General features: G+C 48.9%; 1 long non-coding RNA gene across 1 annotated transcript in view; it reads right to left on the reverse strand.

Moving 5' to 3' along the window:
- LOC141935867 (uncharacterized) overlaps window positions 1-22,590 on the reverse strand; it is a 432,617-nt gene continuing 410,027 nt past the window's right edge. The window contains exon 2 of the long non-coding RNA XR_012626648.1: window positions 1-112. This is a non-coding gene — a long non-coding RNA (uncharacterized LOC141935867). The remainder of the gene's footprint in view (window positions 113-22,590) is intronic.

Here is a 22,590-nt window from a genome sequence, read left to right on the forward strand (position 1 = left end):
TGGTGGATACAAAATGTCCGTTTATTAAACTGTGTATCTTACCTATATACATTCACTAAGTACCTCCTTCATGGGTGTGCCCTTAACATTACAAGCCTATCCATCACCTTACCTCGTAACAAGGGGGGCTACAGCTATTCCTTCCGTACATCGCGAGATCTTCCGAACGCCAATCCCTACACCCCCGCAGTGGGACACACCTCGCAGGGAGCAGCCGAGGCTCCAGAGGAGCACAGCTCAGCACCAGCGGCTCTGGGCCTGCATGGACATGGCTGGGCTCAGGGAACACCGGGCACCTGAAACATGCTGCTTCTGGAGCTGGTTCAGGCTGCTCTGCAAGGGCACTGCTTGGCATCCAGGCCATGAGGGCACCGAGGTGGCCACCCCGCTCCGTGCCGGGGGGACGGGGTTGTACCCCCTTTACACCGGTCGCTCCCTCAGGCGTGTGAGCAGGGCTGGGGACAAGAGGAGCAGGCACAGAGGACACAGCAGGGAGCCAGCCGCAGCAGCCCCGTGAGCTGATCTGCGGGCACGCCGCCCTGCACCCACAGCCTTGGGGATGGGCGGGAGCGCAGGGAGCTCTGCACCATCTTCCCACACCCACTGAAAACGCCAGCACAGGGGTTCTGTGAGCTGGAATGAGGGCTGTCATCAGTGGAATCACGCTTCCTCATAAGTGACAATCTCCCAGCCATCGCCTCTTCCCAAGTTCCCAGATTTGCCTGTTACTGGTGCTATGGAATTGCACTCACGTCAAAGAGATGGGAATTGGGCTCCCATTATGCACTTTTCCTTCTGGAGTAATAAGCAACATGCACTGATGTGTTGTAGCAAGTCAGAAGCAGATAACCCCTATTTAAGGACAGTTTGCTACTACTACTACTAATTAACCACACATCCCTATACGAAATTAACCTAAGCTACGGTATTTTGTTGAATTAGTTCTCTAAATTCCTTCTACCATAATTTGCAGAAGTCCTTCTAACCTCACTTTCAATCATGAAACAGTAGATCCAGATTTAGTGTGGAAGCAGATGGTATAAAAATCCCATTTTGATACCACACCAACATTTTAGCCAAAACAAAAAAAGATGTTGCCAGAATCGATGTGAACTCTTTCACTCTTCATCCTCACCTCCTTCCAATTGGCTGCCTTTGTACACACAAAAGTTTTCTCCTCCACAGTGCTGCTGATAGACTCTGATTTCACTCCTGTCATCAGCATCCTTGCCAGATAAATGCAGATTTTTTCCCACAAAGGCCATGGTGACACATGCGCCGCTGCGTACCGGGGGCCTGAAGACGACTCCAGAATTCTGCAGCAGGAAATACACAAAAAATGCATTCAGCTTCCAACTCTAACAAAAGGTGAACACAAAGAGCATGTACGTGTGGCGTACACTTGAGGCTTCCAGTCTTTTAAGACAGGCCTTGAGCTGCTTAAATTGGAAAGTGCTTTGTTACATGCAGAAGGGGAGGAAAATATTTCAAACTGAAAATCCACTGTATCGAATTGCCCAAAATTGCAGGGACCGTGACCTGTATCGTCCCTCCCAATCCGGGGTTCCTACAATTCCCTTTACAGGAGTCAAAACTGGCTGGAGATACAGTGTAACAGATGAAGTTTTCATACGCTCAAGGCATTTCACATACCCCTCTGAAGTTCTGGTACCAGATATGGTCAGAGACAGGATCAGATTGACTAAACCAGAAGGCTTTAAGTAAGAGTTCCCATGGTTTTTCTGTTCAAGCACCCTTTTTCCCCCCAGCTGATGAAAAACACCAAATGTTTTAGTATAGAGAGAGATGGGTGGCAGTTACATATTTTAATAGTTATGAATTTTATTTCTTTCAAAAATTCAGTGAATCTTTATGCAAACCAGGTATACACACCTTTCAGCATTAGGCAAATACACCAAGGAAGATTATATACCTGTACATAAACAGAGAAGTAGACAGAGCTAACTTACCTTCCTTGAAGGTTGCTCTGCGTCAGTGGGTACAGTGATGGGACGCAGTTATCTCCCTCTGGTTACCTCACTTCTCACCGTGTTTCCACCCTTTTGCTGGGGCGGAGGTGGCGCTGGTGTCAGACTGGTGTTAATGATGGGAGATATATTGGTCACATATTCCACCGCCTTTAGACCTTTGACTTCACTCCTCTGCTCCTGTGAAAACATTCTAACCAGGTTAAATAGGTTATGCAAAAACAGCGACTGAGCGTATTGAACCAACCCTGTTTGACGGCTCTTTACACCTAGTAAGACGTGTACTTGTAGAACAGTTCCGTAACTCGTGCTTCCAATTTTGTTCATGAAAAGATTTCTGTGCTAAAACCCTTTCTTTTAATTTGCAAGGCAACAGGCAGACTGCTTGGAAGCGTCACCCCCACAGGTATATACAGCACTGTGAGCCGTGTGCTACTTGTAACCGTGCCGAGTTCTGATCCCCAGCAGACAGAGCCCCGCGGCACTGCTGCACTCCCTCCGCTGGCAAGCAAGTTCCAAAGCAGCCGAGTCTCCCAACAGTAACATCATTTGGCATCAATTATACAAGATGGGGTTCAAAATGCTTCTCTCCCGTTTGTAGTGGAGGTCTAGTCCTCCTTCAGGATGAAATGCAAACTGAGGCCCAGGGCCCTGAAAAGCAAAAGACACCTCTAGAGAATAAATTCTGCAAACATCGCGTGCTCTGGGTCTGAGCTCTGCGTCACGCCTGCATAACCTGTGACTGATCCGGCTGTTTTGTCAGCAGGGAGCATTAAGTAGAAAGTGCCAGCAAATTCTTGCAGAAAGATTTGTGCCCATCACAATACAGAGCACATGCAGGAGGGAGCTATTCGAACAGTGTCTGCCAGGCAGTGGTCACAGACCCATTCCAAAATCCCCCAGTCCCATGGAACTCCTAACACAAAACCAATTACACCATGTTTTTCTAGAACAGAAGTCCAAATCTCACCTGAAAGTAACTGTGTATGTATCAAGATCTTGTGTGGCTACTCCAAAAAGCTCTCATTCTCATTCTCTGAACCTGCTAGTGTGACTTAGCAGGAGGAATGGTAAAAAAAAATAAAGGAGTTTTTTTGCTACTTTGCAGCTGTAGATGAAGATGAAAACTTGTAAGACTGTGAAAATATTCCTGAGTTCTTGGTGTTAACCAGGTGGCTGCCTCCCTCTCTACATAACAGAGAGTCTATGTGGAGGGAGAAAATTATGCATGCAGAGATTTTATACTATAAAAGATAAGTCACCACATTTTTCCTCACTGTGATCAAGAACTGGGCATTAGACCAGTAAGTCAATCAAGGGGAGGTTAAAAAGGAGAGTTTAAATAAAAGCTGATCACCGTTTGGAAGGCATGTTGCCTGCAGTATACAGTTCTGGGAACTACAGCACTAAAGCAGTATTATAAAGCTGTCCCTAAAATGACGTTATTTTCAGAATGAACTATGGTCTCACCCTGCCGGCAGGCTGCTGACTGAGTTGAGGTGCCGGGCACTTCTGTTTAGATGTTTAAGTCTTTACAGCCTCTGCTGCAGCACTGATGGGAAGTGGTGGGAAATTGAGTGAGTGCTGCAGATACCCTGGGGCTGTATGTGGCCGCCTGGAAGTCTAGAAAAGGAACAAGACAACAGCTACAAAATCTCAGTGTATAGTTTCCAGTGCAGAGCAGCATCATAAGGGAAAGCACTGATCGAGATATTTGGAAGTGATGAGTGATTCTCAGGTACCTTCAGGAAATTAAATTTTCTAGTCTGCCTCCGAAGAGCCAGGCCCCTCTAGGCATCTCTCATTGAGCATTCAAATACTGGAGCATCCAGAATAACTCTTGACCATAAATACAGGTTTTGCTACTGTCTCCTCACAGTGCAGCCTTGAAGCAAACACGTGAGCTCACAGACACTCCCAGGAACGCAGCCGTGTGCTGCCTTTTGGTGACTTCAGCACACGCACACTGAGAGAACGCACCACCAAAGCAGGCCTATTTTTGTTCGATACTCAGTGTTTTTAGGACTTTTTTAGTTCATCTTTTCCTTGTATACCCTTCAGAATACCAAGTTAAAAACCTGTTTATCTGAGTTAACTCGCTGCCTTAGACCAGGCAGACCCCTTGGATGGGTGTTGATGCGATGATGTCCAGCATCACACATAGCTACAGAGCCAAGTGTCCTCTTTCTGGAGAGGAGAAATCTCACTTCAGTCTGCACCCATGATCATCGCTGAAATCGAGAACCAGTTAAAACTGAACCATATATTTGACCTTTGACCTTAGACATTAGTATCATTTTATTTCAAGAGTATATTAACATTCCTTCTCTGCCTGTTAACAGAGAGGAAGAGGTTTCTGAGCCAGAGCTCTGTCCTTCTGGATGAGCTTTAGTCGTACTTTACCCCTTCACCTCTGTTTTCTAAAAGACCTCCATTGCTCTCAGGATTTTAGAATGTGTGTGAACGCGCCCACAGCCACAGCACTCATTAACAATACTTAATGTACTGATACCGGCCTAGCCTTGGCCGACAAGGCAGAGAAAAGGATTAAAGCAGATTTATCACAAAGCAAAGACTTTTTTTCCTAGGTTCTGATGTGCCATTCCTGCAACATCGGGTTCTGCAGATTTCTCTTTAATGACACAACCCTGCAAACAGGAGGTGGGCCCCAGGGGATGGAGGATGGGGCAGTCAGTGGTCTGGACTAAGCCCAGACCTCACAGGCCTACGTGCACGCCTGTGCTGTGTGTGCTCACGCCAGCGCTTCGGGGTGCTGCTAAAACTCATCCGTCGTCGGGAGCGACCAGCTGCTGCTCTGCCAAGGGGAGGGAAGAGCCCACGATGATTTCTTGGACCGGGTGGTGGATGAGGGAAGTGCATAAATCTGGCATTTCCCACCAGCCTTCTGGATGGTTCTGCCTAAAAAAAAAGAAATTTACATCTCTGAGGTATTAAATTGTGGGAAAGAAGCAAGTCAGCATCGGCCTGCCAGCTCTAACAGCAATGTCTGAGCTTGCCTGGCAGCTGTCCTTCACTGGACAGCTGGGACCCTGGGACGCCTGGTTAAGGAAGGAAAGGAAATCACGAGGAGAAGGACAGGGACGAAGGAAAAGACTTGTTCCCACCTCTGACTCATTTCCCTGCAGCCCTCTCCAGCTGCTGATCCTCCCAAATTCAATTTGTCTGCCTGTTTCTGCGTATCTCCCGATTCTTGGCTTGGCTGAAGGTCTCTTTTAAATTTGAGTGCATCTGCCACTTCCTTGCTCTGGCTGCTGCCCCTCCCTCCCTTTTCTTCTCAAAAGCCCCATGTTGGGCTGACGACCCTTCTGGAAATAGACAGCTCTGTCTCTCGTCCTCCCTTGCTCAGTCATCTGTCTTTCTCCTTTTCTTTCAGATTAGCTACTCAGCCAAATTCACTGAATGTATGAGCTGAGGGTTAAATTACACTGCTAATTGCAGCCAGGTTCCTGTGTCCTGGCGTGGGACCGCAGCAGAGATACAGATCATGCATCTGCAGGTGTCGTGGTTCGAGCCTGCCGGCAGCCAAACACCAGGCAGCCGCTCACTCACCCCCCACCCCTGGGGCACGGGAGAGGGAATTGGAGGGGTAGAGGTGGGGAGACTCAGCGGTTGAGATAAAAACAGTTTAACAACTGAAATAAAATAAAACAACAATAATAGAAAGTAGAAATGGGTAACGTACAACGCGCCTGCCACCGTCCGCTGACGGATACCCAGCCCGTTCCCAGCTGGTGATCCCGGAGAAGCCAAGATCCCGAAAAAGCAGTCCTGGAAGGGAGAGAGAACCAACCCCTTCCCGGCCGAACCTCCTTTACATCCTCAGTGTGACATTACATGATAGGGAATATTCTCCTGGCCAGTTTGGGTCTGCTGCTCTGGCCGTGCCCCCTCCCAGTTTCTTGTGCACCCACCCACGGGCAGGACAGGGGGAGCTGGAAAGTCCTTGATCTCCTGGCAGCAACTGAACACATCCGTGTGCTATCAGCATTCTTCTGATGCCAAATCCCACACTGAATCCAAAACACAGCACTATTCTAGCTACTAAGAAGAAAAATTAACTCTGTCCCAGCCAGAACCAGGACAGCAGGTGTCTCCCCTACGCTTCTCCGTGAAGGAAGCAGTTTGGGTTTACATTCCAAAATCACCCAAGTCCAGACTCCCTTCACAGGCTGCCTTAGTCGCTACTTCCACTGGGGTGACCTCAGTCAGTAAACAGTGCCTTTGCAACTACCACAGCCATCGCTGCCTGTCATGAAAATCTCCTCCTTCCTTTACCTCATAAAGGTATTATTTAAAATCAGAAAGAGTTGACATTGTTTTTCAACTGCTCCAAGCAGCAGCTAGCTTCACAATGCATTCTTCTCGATGGACACAGGCTCCTAATAAAGAAATAAGATGCTGAGTATATTTCAGCCAAAACGAGGACAACTTTTCCCATGTGAGTCCAAGTGACTTCATGGGGAGAAGAACCACTGACTTCTGTGGGACTTCATGACTCTACAGAACCAAGCTCTACCTACATGACACCAAAGCAAAGACTTCTGAAACCTCTTTTCATTACTTACATGCTGGTTCTGCTAAACAGGGTGTGGAGAGGCAAACGACTGAAAATATGAGCTCAGCGTGCAGCTGCAGTCAAGAGCAGATAGCGTCTAGAATTACTAGAAGAACTGCAACATGTATCCTGAATTATTCATCCTGTTCCCATTTCAAAACAGAAACAGTAGAACTAGAAAAGGTTGGAAAATGGCAACAGCCCTGAGAAGCCTGGAATGGCTCATGGGTGAAAGCCTCCATAGACTGAGAGTCTATAGCTTAGAAAACTGAGAAGGAATATGAAAAAGGTACGTAAAACTACAAATGCCTCGGAAAAGAACAGTTATTAACTCTTTTCATAATGAGAACAATGGAGCGCCAAACAGAATTAGCAGATACATTAATTATTGTGCAGAAATGCGAGAAAGTACCATTTCCTACAACTCGTAATTCCACAACCAAGAACACGGCAGAACCAAAATAATAAGTAGATTCCAAAGGAATTAGGTGTGTGAATGGAAGTTCCTGAACTGCTGGACAGAGGAAGGAGGAGACGTAACCTGGGGCAGGATCATCCTCCACTTACCCATTTCTTGTACTTTTTCCATAAACATCAGAGACAGAGCCCTTGGCTCAGCGAGCCTCTGGCCTGACCCACGGCTGTTGTTTAACCCAGGGCACAGCTGCCGTGTCCCCTCAGCGCTCGGGAGCACTCCGGCCTTACCTTGACTTCCCGCACCTTCTCCTTCCTGCCATTCTTTGCAGGTTTCTTCTTTGCTCCTGGCTGATGATGACGCTATCAATGTAAGAGAGAAACCTCGTTAATGGACATTATGAGATGTCAGTGAAGGTAGTAACACTTGCTTCTGCTCTGCTTATCACCTGCCTGCTCCCTGTCATTACCCTCACCGAGCCCTGTTACAAACCCACTGTTGATTCAACCCATTTGCATGACACCTCTGCAAATTAACATCGGCAATTAACAACTGAGCATCTGTAAAGTTGTAGGGACCAACTCCATTCTTGATGCGTAACAGGAATGTGCCCAAATTTTGTGTTCAGGTAAGATATATGACCATGTTCCAGCTACTTTGTTTGGATTAGAATTTTTTTAAGCCAACTATCCCCGTGAATACCATCCCCCAATCTGACGAGTGCCGAGGGGCAGCACGAGAGCCAGGACAGCGTATGCTCTGATGACGGTGTGGGCTGACAACCAGAGGCCAGCGGAGGTTTCTCGTGGGGATGTCAAGCACAACGACTGTCCTTTTCCCAGCAGGACAGAGCCTTTCAGGGCACCATGAGGGCACAGCTACCCCAAACAGTCCAGTACGAGTTAACAGCCCCTGGCTGTCAGCAGGGAGTACCTGACACGGCTCACACGTCGCTGGTAAATGCATACCTCTATGTCAAGGGCCTTATCAAACACGGTGCCAGCCAGGCACTCCTGTATGTATCTCAGGTGTTCCTCCCGAATAGTATTTAGCTTGTATTCCTTCTCCAGTATTATTCTTCCACTCCTCGAGATCTGCCATAAACAAATATAATGTAGCTAAGAAGGACAAGACAGAACAAGGTATGTTTTTAAACAGAGCGCAATTTCCCAGAAAGGCTACTTTCTCTTCCCAGCCAGTTACCACCTCTGCTTCTGCCACGGTGCTGGAACTCGCCTTCCGAGCACAGAATTGTCGTTTCTTTGACCCCATGGACCCCATCAGCCAACTGAAGAGGGCAGGAGAGTCCCAGTCACATCTCCTAAAAGCTGTGGGCTCAGCCTTGCTCTTCAGGGCCCGCTGCCCAAGTCAGCAGAGGGCAATTAAATACTTGACTTCCCACTGCGTAGGGGTTGCATCTGCCTGGGCTAAACAGAGTCACACCCAGGAGTGCATAAGTATTTTTTAAAATGTTCAGCTCATTCACCTTTACCAAATCCTTCAGTTTTCCATTAAAGTCTTTAAAAAGATAACACTGAAGCTAAACAGCTATTAGAGTCAAAGATGCTTAGATGTCACATTTTAAAAAGCTAAGAGAATCAATAACCTAAGAGAATCAATGCTGCTGGGGGATATGGTGTGGGGAGAGCTTAGGGATCGTGTGGCTTTGATCTGGCACAGCAGAATTGCACGTGTTTGGCTGGTCAAATTCTTACCAATGACAACACATACCTCTAGCAAATGAACAACAGGACTATCAGTGATTTGACTTGCGCAATATTAAGAGAAACAAGTAATTCTTTTCTTTTTTATTCAGAAAAGGAAATTTTTCAGACTCACCAGTCCTGATCTCTGAAGATGTCGTCTTATCCGGGTATTGCTGAAGTACTCGACCAAGTGTTTGTCCCTCAGGCTATTGTAGGTTTCCAGTAATCTGAAATAAAAGCAATACAGATACATATAAGCCCCTTGACAGCCAAATTATTACAGCTTAATTTACAAAGACCTGTCCAATAGTTTGCTGCACAAAATGCTGCCTTGTTGAATCATGCCCAACATTTTGTCTGGTAAATGCCCATCAGATTATGTAAAAGCAACATCTTACGGCCTCTGGAAGATTCCTATCAGAAACAAGGGACGTCTACAGCAGACAGAGCAGCTCAGCATCGAACGGTGTAGCACCACCAAGGCACAGGCTACAGCAGAGCCCAGCCCTGGAGGTCTCCTCCGAGACCAACCCCCGCAATCGCCTCCTCAGATAACAGACTCTTCCGAGATTTTAGAGTGCGCTTCCAAGACTTGAGAGAGACCGACCAGACAGCACTGCGACGGCTCTCAAGTGCTGTTCAGTCCAGCAGACTCCCAGGACTGCGCTGCTGTAGAGGCCAGAACGGTTGGGCTGGGCTACTCTCTGCTGGGCTCTTCCCCTTCCCAGAGCCCTGGCGTAGGGCTGCCAAGTCCTCCTCTGTATCCAGAGCAATAAAAATGAATGCAAGGCCTCCTCAGGTCTCTTCCAGTTCCCGAGTCAATATGCTAAAGGTTCTCTAATGCGTACCTCGAACAATCCATAAGTGAGCTATAAGTATTGATTTGGGGTGAAATGGCAGAAAGTGACAATCAATAGAGCTTAGTCAGATATAAAATAGAAGGAGTCACACCTGCCATGACAGGATTGTTACAGGAGCCAAATCCTGGTATCAGCTGAGGAAGGGAAGAAGCTCTAAATGGGATCCCAAACATAAGCTGTGGATTGCTTTATAGAAAAAAATAACCTTAAACTATTCGTTTTCCTTTTTAATACGTGAGATGGTTTGTATTTCAGCATATTGTCACTGCTGATTTTCTAAAGCTTTTGAAACAAATTCTTTCCACCTCCCTAGTATTTTCATTAAATGTCATCAACGCTCTTTTCAAATCTCTGTGAGAAGTACGATTCTCCTTATTTAAGAGGTAAAGAGAAGATGGAAAGAGATTGGGGCTACATTTTCCCGAGCAGTCAGTAATGCTGGATGTGCAAATCCATAAAACAAGAGCCGTACAGAAAGGGAATTTTCAAAGGTCCTGGGAAACTCTAACTTTGGTTGATGTCAACGGCTGCCTCCAAGTTCTCAAACTCTGGGTCACCAGCTGGGGGGCCAAAAGCGGAGCCTTCACAGCAAGCTGTGTACGCACAGCAAGCTCGCTCCCAGCTACACCAGAGCCTAAACCGGGAGGGATCCTAACTGACAGTCCTCTGCTCTAATTACAGAGCTCATTAATTTTACCACTCGAATGACTCAGGGTGAAAAAAGACCAACAACCATACATTACACCCTGTGAAAGTTCTGTACATTCACCGGTATTTATATAGTGCCTCACTCCCGAGCACAGCCACACCAGAAAGTAACAGCAGTAACAACTTCAGAACAGCAATGAGTATTTCTCACTGGTTATTTCACCCACGCACCATCGCTCAGCGTATTGCCTTTTCCTAGACTCCGGACCCCAAAAAAATAATTCTTGAAAGACCTAAAATGCCTCACAAATGGCATTTGACACAGAAGTAGTTACACCCCCGAGGTGAACGGCAGCAGTGCTGATAATGATCAACATCCCGCCAGAACTCCCTGCAGGCTGGGATGAACGTGCTGCACCCAAGGGAGACACAAACCCTGTTTTGAAGAACCTCTGGCACCCATCAGCTACAGAAATGCCGACAGTCAGCCTGGGGGATGTGCACAGCTGCGGGGAAGAGGGGCCTTGGGACAGTCTCGTGTGTAGGAGCGGAGCCATGAGCAGGAGGTTGGGGAAGGACAGGGGCTCCCCCAGCTCCGACTGCGAGGAAGGCACAGGACAGGCAGAACGGCACTGCCACGCCGAAAGGCGAGCTGGCCGGGAAACCGAGGGGAACGGGGAAAAGAGCCACTGATTAATAACGAGGGATTGGTAGAGACTGCGACGGGTTAAATGCTTGTTTAGCTGGAATCCCATTTCTGTTGGAAAATGGCATTATCGCCTCCAGATGGAAAATTCAGAGTGCATCCCATCAGGAGGAGGATGGGTCAGAGCTGCCTGGGCTGAGGCGTTCACGGGGGGAAACTCTGCCCTAAGCTCTGGCAGGAGAAGCAGCCCAGGCAGTTTTTCCCTTGGGCTCTGTCTGCCATCAGCGATGGGATTCAACCATAAAATGGCTCCTTCCCCCACACCAATATCTCACCCCATGCTGGAGTAGGGATGGGAAGCTGCTCCCAGTGCCCAGCCAAGGCCATCTGGCAGCAGAGCAGTTTCCTTCAGGCCTTTCCCAGCAACCCCAGTCTCACTCCGGAATCCATCGGAAGCAGTTTGTGATTAAAGGTACCTGCTGGAGATACCTCCCGGGCTCAGGGATTTACAGTGAGAGAGGCAAAATGTAATTAAAACGGCCAGATGAGGCTGGGTCGCTCCTCCACCAGGACAGTGCTGAAGGACGTTGCCTTTCCAGCCCCAAACCGCTGCTCCCCTCCCCCCATTTCAGCTTCCCCCGGGAATCCAGCACCAAGAGCCACCGGACAGCCCGAGGGGGGGTGAAGCCGTTTTCCTGTTTTTTTTTTTTTTTCCCTTTTCCCCCCCAAACCTCCCGCCGTTCCAGGGTCCCGCAGTACTCACCCAGAGCGGCTGCTCCCTCGCAGGGGCCGGGCGAGGCTCCCTCCTCCCGGGGGTCCCCACGGGGGGCCGGAGGCGGCGGGGGCTGGGGGAGGGCAGGACGGAGCAGCGCTTCGCTCCCTCGGAGGGCGCCGGGCGCGGGGGGGGCAGTTTCGCCGCTGCCCCCTCCCGGGGCCGGGGCTGTAGGGATGGCGGGGGGGGTGGTTCTCGGCGCGGGACCGGGACGCAGCTTCTGCCCGGCAAAGGCGGCCGGTTCGCCGCCGCCTGCACCGAGAGAGCCGCTCCACTCCCCCCGCTCCGCCCTCCCCGCCGGCGCCCGGGGCTCAGTGTCCCGTCCTGTCCACCCCCCGCCGCTCCCCCGGCCCCGCCGCCGCTGCCGGCTGAGCCCCCCCTGCCAGCGCCGGCCCCAGCGGGAACCTCCGCGGCTGCTGCTGCCGCCGCCTCCGCCGCTGTGGATCGGCAGCCGGACAGGGCCGCCCGCACGTGCACCCCCTGCGCACATCTCCGTGCACCCTCTGCGCAAACCCCGCGCACCCCCCGCGCGCACACACACACACCCCCCGGCTCTCCAGGCCGTACCTGGGGGGGGGGCAGTGGGGGCCGCAGCGCGCACCTGCCCGGCCGCGGCCGCGGAGCGGAGCATCCGCCGTGGGGAGCCCCGCGCTGAGGGACCGCCAGCGCTCAGCGGCAGCGTGGGCAGTGTCACCCGGGAACACGCGTGGGAACCGTGGGCAGGGCTGGGCTGGGCTGGGCTCGGCAGCCGGGATGGGGGGGACGGTCTGTCCTGACTCAAAGGCACCCGTCGACTTGTTCTGCTGACGAGGGATGCCTTTGGCTTTAACACAAAGGACGTCTTGCTTGACCTAAGCATGGCTACATTGTTCTAAAAGTTTAACCTCCAACACTACTGCTTTAAAAACGGGGAAAACACATCACGTCTCAATTATAAAATAGTTTGCTGAGAACAGGACAAGAGTCTGGGCAGCGATACTGCTCGGTTGATGCTCAAGTATCTGCCGTACATCTCTGAGTGCACAGGGGACTGTTGACAGGTTCTGTAAGAAACAACTGTTTTCAAAAAGACTCCTTCATAGAAAAAGATGGTTCAATGCTTAAAGGGGAAATTCCCATAGGACATTTCTTCTGACACTCAGAAGAAGTGGAGACACTCTTCGAAGAGGAGATGGCTCCTTCCTCTGAAAGGGAAAAGATCCATAATGGTACTGTTCGACTCCAAGGGATAAAACAATTTGCCAGCCTACAGTTTCAATTCATTGAACTCCATCCCCTTCTCCATCTGAAAACGCAAAGCCTCTAAGAGTAAAGGCCTGGGATTGCCATCTCAATGCCCAGCGGAAGGACACTGGCAATCGACACTTCATGATTAACCGAGAACAGATCAGGAAGACTTAATGCCTGCAGGCCACTGACCCTCCTGCCGTTTTCTGGGAAACTAAAAGGTAAAGGGGAGAGTTGCAAGAAAGCCCTGAACAGACAGACAGGCAGAGACCAAGGCTCTGAACAGCTCCTGACAGAGCCTCTGGGACCTTTCTCATCTGGAAGTTAAGGACTCACAGGCAGGATAAACAGACTGTTACATGGGTTGAAAATTTGCTGGACCACCAGGCTCAAAAACCGACTGACAGCAGGACACCCGGCCAGCGGCTGTAACACGCGGAGCACCCCCAGGACAGGTACTGGGGCCCACATGGCTCAGCATTTCAGGAGTTGCTGGCTTGGTGACACACAGCACAGCCAGAGCAAACTGACAGGTGACACTACACTGGTTAAACTGGCTTGTACAAGAAACCGCGGCACCTTAACAGAGACCTCTGTGACCTGGAGGGTGAGGCAGAACCCAGTTCATGAAGCTCAGCAAGGAGATGTGCCACGTTCTGCAGCAATGATAAAACAAACCCAGGCACTGGTGCTGTTCCCTGAAAAGCGGCTTCGTGCCCGGCGTGCAGTGACCCCTCGGAACACGCTCAGCAGAGAGGGTGTGTTTATTCAGGCCCGCGTGCTGGGTGGACTTTTCCACAAATCAAGAACCCCAACGGCAGGTTTTCATGCTCCTTTTATACACAAAAATCAGAAGTTAGTACTTTTCCATAACACGCCTACTAGGTACTGATTGGTTAGTAATTAACATACAATTATAATACGGCTTACCTAACACTTCTAATACTACTAATGCTCAGGGGAGGGGTCTTAACCCGGGCAGGGTCTTTTTGACCTGTGGGTGTGGTTTTTAGTATTATCATGAAGACAGTTCAGGACACTCAAAAGTGGGTTTCATTGCCAAGTTAACTGATCAATTAATCACTTTGTCAGGTTGTCAGACAACTCATTCTCAGCACAATTCTGTACATTGTCTTTATGGCCCAGGACGTTCGAGTTATTTTCCAGGGTATGGAGAACAAAGCCTATTCTTTATAAATTTCAGTGTCTCAGCTGACCAATCTTATGATTATCCCCAGGTGTGCAGTGGCTATAGCTACTATCATAATCATTAACTATGAAATTTAGTAAATATGAAGTATACTGTATCACCAGCAGAACAGGCACAGATGAAATACTTCATGCCCAGAAAACCAATAGCTGCCGATGGTTTTGCCATGAAAGGCCGGAAGCACTAAAACACTGAAAGTCACACTGAGGATTTTTGTTGCCTTTTGATGTTTAAGACTCTTTTTAGGAGCTGCTGGACTCTGAGATCTGTAATTTTTTGTTTCTGCTGTCATTTAAATCAACTCCTTAATTCTACATTCCATTTTTTAATTTGTTGTTTCTAAAAGCATCGTGTACAAGTAGGAGTAAAACACTAAGCATGGCTGAGTCCTAAAGCTATTTGTAGCTGTGACCTAATCAAAGCAGAAGACCCAAGCTCCTAGAAGTGGCTTCTTGCTCCTCTTCCTCCCTCTGCCATGACCCCAGGGCGTATTCTCTGCAAACAAACAGCAACACCTCTGTAAATGAAAGGGCTGCTGTGCCTTCCCTACGCTCCACTCCTCCCATTCGCGGAGGTGATGTCGCGTTACTTAGTTGAGAAAAAACTGCCAGCACTGACCGTTATCTGCTGAGGCAATTTAAGATAAGCCCAGGATGTTGCCACAAAAGATTGTGCCTCCCTTGCTCCTGCCTAGGTTTCTGCAAACCTGCCCTCTCTGTAGTGAGACAAGAATGTTCTCAGTGAAATGGTGAATCACCCGTCTTGGTAGTTCAAGCAGAAACTGAATGCTTAAATCCCAGAACACACTTTTATAGTAGTGATTGTACTCTCCTATTGGTAGACTCAGTAGAAAAAAAAAATCTGACAACTATTTCAAGCTTTATAAAAAAGTAACAGAATGGAAGAAATTGCAACTAAATCCTACTGGAGTTCAGTCATCTAATATCCAGCACAGGTTTGCCTTCTAATATGCATTAATATCACCCCCCAAAAAAATATTCCCAAATCGTAGCAGCAGCTATACCAACAAAGTTAAAACCAGCAGGTTTTAGTTCTCCATCAGATTCAATAGAATAAGATAGGAGGTGTGAAATTCAGCACCGAGATAGACAAATCAAATAACAAAGACAGTCTAATATATACAACAATGTGAGTAGAGGACTTGGGCCTTAGGTGATATTTAGTCAAAACAGCATTCCATGGCCCCCTGCTTTTTTTTTTTCTTTTTTTTTAAAACAGGAGCTTTGTCTCTCTGCAGTCTAAAAACATTCCAGCTGCAGCAGTCCTGTTCATGGATCACACAAGAGCATAGAGGTGCCTGGGAGAGCTGAGGTGAAGTTAAGGTAAAACTCTAGAGCCCCGCTAATGGGAGGCTGCAAACGTACCAAAGACTTCCAGGATAAAGCTGCCGGACTGGCGCAGGTGTGCAGAGAGGCAGTCACAGTTACTGGTCACTATTTATTGTCAACTTCACTTTTTAAATTGTCACTACTTTTTCCCTGTAGTTTGAAACGGGTGCCAGCCAGGTAACGTTGCACTTGATGTATCTTTCCCATTCCCTTTTGCGCTGAGGTGTTGGTCCTGTGGTTTTCTTCTGTGGTTTTCTTTCTGTGGTTGGTGCCGGTGTCAGTGCCGGTGCAGGTACCAGTGTCGGTGCCGGTGTTGGTGCAGGTGTCGGTGCGGGTGTCAGTGCCGGTGCAGGTACTGGTGTCAGTGCGGGTGTCAGTGCCAGTGCAGGTACCGGTGTTGGTGCCGGTGTCGGTGCAGGTGTCAGCCGCGGTGCAGATACCAGTGTTGTTGTCCGTGTCAGTGCGGGTGTCAGTGCCGGTGCCAGTGTGGGTGTCAGTGCCGGTGCAGGTACCAGTGCCAGTGCCGGTGTCGGTGCCGGTGTCAGTGCCAGTGCAGGTACTGGTGTCGGTGCCGCTGTCAGTGCCGGTGCAGATACCGGTGTTGGTGTTGGTGTCAGTGCAGGTGTCAGTGCCGGTGCAGGTACCGGTGCCAGTGCCGGTGTTGGTGCGGGTGTCAGTGCCGGTGCAGGTACCGGTGTCGGTGCGGGTCTCAGTGCCGGTGCAGGTAATGGAGTCGGTGCCGGTGTTGGTGCAGGTGTCAGTGCCGGTGCAGGTACCGGTGTTGGTGCCAGTGCCGGGAGCAGTCTCAGTGCCGGGGCCAGTGCTGGTGTCAGTGTCCATGTAGGTATTGGTGTCGGTGTCAGTGCCGGTGCTCGTGCCGGTGGCAGTGTCGGTGTGGGTATCAGTGTCGGTGCAGGTATCGGTGTGGCAGGTGCATCCACCCAGTGAAAGCAGCTTCTTGGCTGCTGAGGTGTGGCAGCTCCTGGCTGCCATTGTTCTCAGGGCTTGCAGTAGTTGAACAACTCCCCCCCTACCCCACCCCCCCCCCCGCCTTGTGGCTGAACAGTTCAGCCTTCTCATAGATAGTTTGAACCACCCCGAGATAAGTCAGGCCGATTTTATGTGTCAGGAAGGAATGATCTCTGTTGGAAGGCATTGGCACTGGGGGTACCCCGGGCAGTGTTGCATGGGCAATCCACCAAAGCTGGTGGAATTGCTGGAGGGGAAAACTCGAGAACAAAAGGCAACGAAGGCAACCATACTCCCTCAGGAAGGGAAAGTTAACCCTTTTGTGGTATCGAGGGGGGAGTTGAGAGAGCCAAAAAAATGGTAGCTGTAGTTTGGGGGTCCGGCCGCCCACTCCTCATGGTGAACTCCTGCCAATGGTCTGCTGACAAGGAACCTTACATACATATCCCTGTGGGTCCTAAATGGATAAGTTTAGAGTTTTTAATTGACACAGGGGCCCAAATTAGTGTTCTAAACAGACAACAAGCCACTGCATTAGGACTTAAACCATTGAGGAAATTTATAAATATAGTAGGTGTGACGGGAGCAATAGAAAAATGTCCCCTAGTGAGAACGCAATTTTGGTTACCAGGGGAAAAAAGGATGACAGCGCTGGAAGTGGCTTTAAGTCCTTACAAAGGAAATATATTGGGGTTTGATGTTTTGGCAGGTAAACAGTGGTGTTTGCCAGATGGCAGACTGTGGGGCTTTGGCGGTAGGGGGACAGAACTGTTCAAGTAAAAACTTTGCAGGTTGCTGCTTTATTACCACAATCTGAAGTGACCTGTGTCTCACAATATCCATTGCTAACTGCTACCAAACAGGATATTTTAGAAGTGATTCATGATCTTGAAAAAAGAGAAATTATAAGTCAAACATGTTCCCCTTATAACTCTCCAGTTTGGCCAGTCTGCAGACCAGATGGGCAGTGGTGGTTAACAATTGATTATCAGAGATTGAACAGTAATACCCCACCTTTAACAGCTGCTGTCCCAAATACATCATCAGTAATAGCAGCAATACAGGCAGCTGCTCACCCATGGATGGCTGCTTTAGATGTTAAAGACATGTTTTTTATGATTTCCCTAAGAGATGAAGATAAGCCTCAGTTTGCTTTTACCTGGGAGGGGACTCAATACACTTTTAACCAACTCCCACAAGGGTATAAACATTCTCCCACTATTGCTCATAATGCTTTGGCCAAGCTTCTCGACACGGTGGAGGTGCCATTGGGTGTTCACATATACCAGTATATAGATGAAATATTGGTGGGTGGAAATACTAAAGAACAGGTAGGACAAGTGGCTGAGATCATTTGGGACCTGTTAACTAAGAATGGGTTAGATATTCCACCCTCTAAGTGTCAAGGTCCGGGACAAGAAATTAAATTTTTAGGAGCTTGATGGGTGGCCAGAGCAATTGCGGTACCTGATGATACTTTATCAGTTACTGAGAAGGGACAGATACCAGGTAATAAGGTAGAACTGCAGCAACTGCTGGGTATGTTGGGTTATTGGAGGAAGCATATACCAGGGTTTTCGGTAATTGCTTGCCCTTTATATGATTTGCTTTGGAAAAATAGAGAATGGGATTGGACATTACAGCATACAGAGGCCCTGAATATTTTAAAGCATAAACTTAAAACCTATCAGAAGTTGGGGCCCTTACATCCACAGGATCTGTTGAGGGTGGAGTAGGGATTTGCAGAACATGCCTCCTACTGCGGTGTGTTCCAGAAGGGACCGCAAGGACAGGCCAGACCTCTGTTATTTTCTTCCACTTCATTTAAGGAGACTGAACAGAGGTATACAGAGTGGGAAAAGGGACTCCTCTCACTTGTTAGGGCAGTTAAGGAAATAGAGAGGTTACGTACCATGCAGGATATTGTAGTACAAAGCCCTTTTCTCCCTTTAAATTCAGTTTTTAAGGGGTCATCTGCCCCTGAAGGGGTAGCTCAGAAGGCTACGGTACGTAAGTGGTATGCCTATTTAGAGGGAGTTAGTCAGTTATTGCAGTTAAGAGAGGGCCCAGTTAAAATCTCTAAGCTTCAGCAACCTATACATTTAGATTTGGCTTTGTTAGGTCAACCCTATAAACCTTCCCCAATCAAGGAGGCACCTGAGTTGACTACAGATTCAAATATACAGGGAGTGTGGTTCACTGATGCATCTGGCCTGTTGGGTGGAATCAAAATGGCAATATAAAGCAGTAGCTTTAGAAATTGGTACTGGTAAGGCAATTATAGAGGAGGGAGAAGGTAGTGTGCAGGTGGGGGAGTTGCGTGCTCTTTTGCTAGAGGCAGAGAACGGTGCCACCGTGATTTATACTGACTCCTATAAACTTATAAGGGTGCTACAGAGTGGATATGCCAGTGGGAATCTAATCAGTGGCAGGTAGGCCGTACAGAGGTGTGGAGAGCTGGGGATTGGCAACGATTGTTAGAAATAGGTAGATCGCAACGCCTGAAGGTGGGGTGGGTAAAGGGCCATGCAAGAGATGGAACCCCTGCTGCAAAATGGAATCAACAAGTAGATAATTTGGCCCAAATTAGGGTAATTAATAGTGATAAAGGAGATTGGGATCGGTTGGCCGAGTGGCTACATATTAAGCGAGGTCACTCAGGGAAAGCAGATCTCTATTATGAGTGTCGGTCCCGAGGATGGCCTGTGTCAATGAAGATGTGTGAAGCAATTCTTACAGCTTGTCCACAATGTCAAATGAGGCTTAAGATTAATCATCCAAATCAAGCACCAGCCCAACATATTAAACAAGGTAAGGCACTCTGGAGCACCTGGCAAGTTGATTATATTGGTCCTTTAAAGCCATCTCATGGAAGAAGATACATCTTGGTGGGAGTAGAGGTGGTATCAGGATTAACCATGGCTACAGCTGTTAGCGTAGCTACGGGAGACCAAACAATCCGAGTCTTGCGAGGATGGTTTGGCATCTGCCCATCCCTGAATGTATTCAGAGTGATAATGGATAACACTTCACAGCTGCAGTGGGGCAAGACTGGGCATGAGAGGAAGGCATCAGGTGGGTGTTTCATATACCATATTACCCTCAAGCTAAGGGAATTAATGGCTTGATCAAGAGACACCTAATTGGGACATAAGGTTGGCACAGGCAGTTTTTATTGTTAGTAACTGCTGGGGACATTATGGGAACCCAAAAATACGAGCATTTTGTCCTACGGGATTATCAGGTGATGATGCTCCTATATTTGACAATTATAAGGGCCAGTACCCCCTGAAAATATATGCAGGCCAACCTGTCATGGTGAACTTGCCCTCAGTTGGCATTGTGCCTATGACCTTGGTAAAATCTAGGGGTTTACATGCCTGGGAGGCCTTAGATAAAGGTGGAAAAACTCACCGAATCAGTGCCCGATGAATAATCCCTGATTTTTAACTTGATGCCCGGGTTCTGATCCGAGGCCTAGTTCTGGTTTTTTGTTAGGATCTTGGAGGAACGGATGACTTTGACATCCTCATTGGCAATGGGGATCCATATGGACGATCAAGACTTGGATGACAACATGGTGGCAAATGAATCTTGTGACATTAGCAGTATTCAGAAGAATGTGATTGAACTCGGTGCTATTGTGTTAATGTCACTTTAACTCAAAAAAATGAAAAAAGTGGCAAGAGACTTGAGGCGATTGTTGCTATATTGGGCATTGATTGATTAATTGGATATGTTTGAATTTTCCTTGTTAGAATGGTTAATCAGCTTCCTTCAGTTTTGATTGTAATACATTGTATGGTTGGAGAGTTGGTTGTTTAAGATTTGATTGTACAATCATCTAGGGATGACAATCCACAACGAGCATGGAGACTCACCAGGACCACACTCCCTTTTAACCTTGGAGGCAAGAGGTGACTGCGCCACCACTTCAAGGAAACCAGCCAAACCATGACTGTAGTCACGGGGTGGATTGTGGCAGGTGCATCCGCTCAGTGAAAGCAGAGCTTCTTGGCTGCTGGCTGCCTTTGTTCTCAGAGCTTCTTGGCTGCTGGCTGCCTTTGTTCTCAGGGCCTCGCGGTAATTGGGGCCTTTGGCCAATGGGAGCCGCTATTGACTACAGGTCAGATTCGGCCTGGGTATCAATGGAGTCCCCTGGGGGAGCCATTTGAGCTCGTGCCCTGGAGCAGCACGCTCCGGTCGAGGACTCTCCCCTTGGGTCAGGACGCTGCCCAAGGAAACTCCTCGAGGTGCCTTGGGTCGGGACGCTGCCCTGAGCAGGTCCTCGAGGTTGAGAGTCCTCACTTGTCAGGTGAGTGATAGAGAGTTTTGGGTTGCCGTTAAACCCTAGGGAGTGGGGCTTTGTTCTGCGTTCTGGGTTGCGGTTAAACCCCATAGAGGTCTTTGTTATGCGTTTTGGGTTGCCGTTAAACCCTAGAAAGTCGTTCTGTTCTCCTCTCACAGACATTCGAACCTGAAATTTACGGAGAGCTAGTTAATTGTGTTAATAACAATTTTTTTATTTTTGGTGGTTGATTGTTTATTTGAGAGCCTCCGTAACAATCGGTGCCGGTTCCAGAGGCAGTGCTGGAGGCAGTGTCGGTGCCAGTTATCAAAGTTCAGAGTTGTTACAGCGTAACCAGATTCCTTCCATCTTGATTTGTTCTCCCTTGCAAATAAACAATAATTCAACAAGTCAGATTGTTACTGAGGCTTCAAAAGTGCAAAAAAAAGCCAGGTACCTACCCACCTTGAGCCGCAGTTAAGATGCAGTTGTTCCCAGTCTCAGCCACTGCAAACCCTGCCTAGCGTAGCGTACCGCTTCGGGCACGCTGCTGTTCAGCGCCAGAGCGCACGTCGCTGTGCCGAGTTCAGCAAAAAACTCTGCACAAAGGGGAGGGAGGGAGAAAACATTTGGTTGGTTTCACACAACAGGCACATCTGACAGGCGAGGGGCAGCGAGCAGCGGCAGCAGCAGCACCCTGTCAGTCGGCAGGTCCCGCTAAACACATCGTTAATGCAGAGAGCTCAGCGCTAGCCCAAGGCCGGGCAGCGTCACAAGCACAGAGGGCAGGGCACGTGGGAGGAAAACGCACTCACACGGGCACACACACGCTGAACCGCCTCCCCGGGCTCTGGCTTTGAAAGGACACCGAGACGCCGCGGTAGGTGGCCAGGAGTTTGGGTGTTCACACCCCAGTCCCTACCGCGCGCCTCCCCCAGGTTTTAAACCGGCCAAGTCTGGTGTCTTTCTGAGGGGTGCCTGGCAGCACACACCGCTGTCACCGGGCTGGTCCCTTTGCTTCACCCATCCTCAGACCTTGGAGACGTCAGGACTTCTCAGCTGAACGGGTTTCACAATCTGTCCAGCTGGACAGAGATACAGCTCTGATTGGGGCTGCTCACAGCTGGGCACGTCAGGCAGATTGGAGAGAGCCCTCCTCTCCTGCCGCCAGCTCCAGCTCTGCACAGGTGGCTCCAACATCACTTACAACCAACCGCTTTCCACTAGTTTTCATCTTCCCTGTTTAAGGGATATCTCAAGGCCACTGCTCTTTCCTCCTCCTCTTACTCCCTATGAATTGCAGAAAAGAATCAAGGATGCGGCCTTTTTTTATTTTTAGTTTGATGTACTTGCTCTCTGTACCTCTGAGCGCCTGTACCTTACGCTGAGTATCAACAGGCTCCAGGTCTGAAACTCCTTCACCATCCTGAACAGCGGCAACAACTGCCAAGCCCACAGGAGTATTTACTGTTGTCCTGCACAGATCCACGCCCCTGGCAGTATTTACTACCCCAGTCATCATTCCCCTCCGGTAAAACAGCAACAGAGAGCAGGTTTTGTCCTTCTCAGTGACAGTCTTTTACCAGCCTTTGGAGGATATAACCCAAAATACTACACACGCATTGCTGCTGCGAGCACAGATTTGCTCAGAGGACACCCAGCAACTGAAGTTACTCCCTTCAAAGGGGGACTTGCAAAGCCTTTTGAATTTCAGCACAGCCCTCCCACAATTCAGCCAGGCTCATCGTGATGATTTTCTTGTGCCACTTTGCCAGCAGACGGTGGCAACACATCCTGTCGCCCACAGCAGCTCACGACACTTTGGGCTTTAAACCACTCCAGGGCTTTTGCTTATTCACTGCTGCTTGTACCACAGGAGAACACAACACTTTTAACAACAAAACTGTAAAATCCAAAAAGTAGCATCCATTTCAGG

This window comes from Strix uralensis, chromosome 29 (assembly GCF_047716275.1).
Source record: "Strix uralensis isolate ZFMK-TIS-50842 chromosome 29, bStrUra1, whole genome shotgun sequence".
Taxonomy (NCBI): domain Eukaryota; kingdom Metazoa; phylum Chordata; class Aves; order Strigiformes; family Strigidae; genus Strix; species Strix uralensis.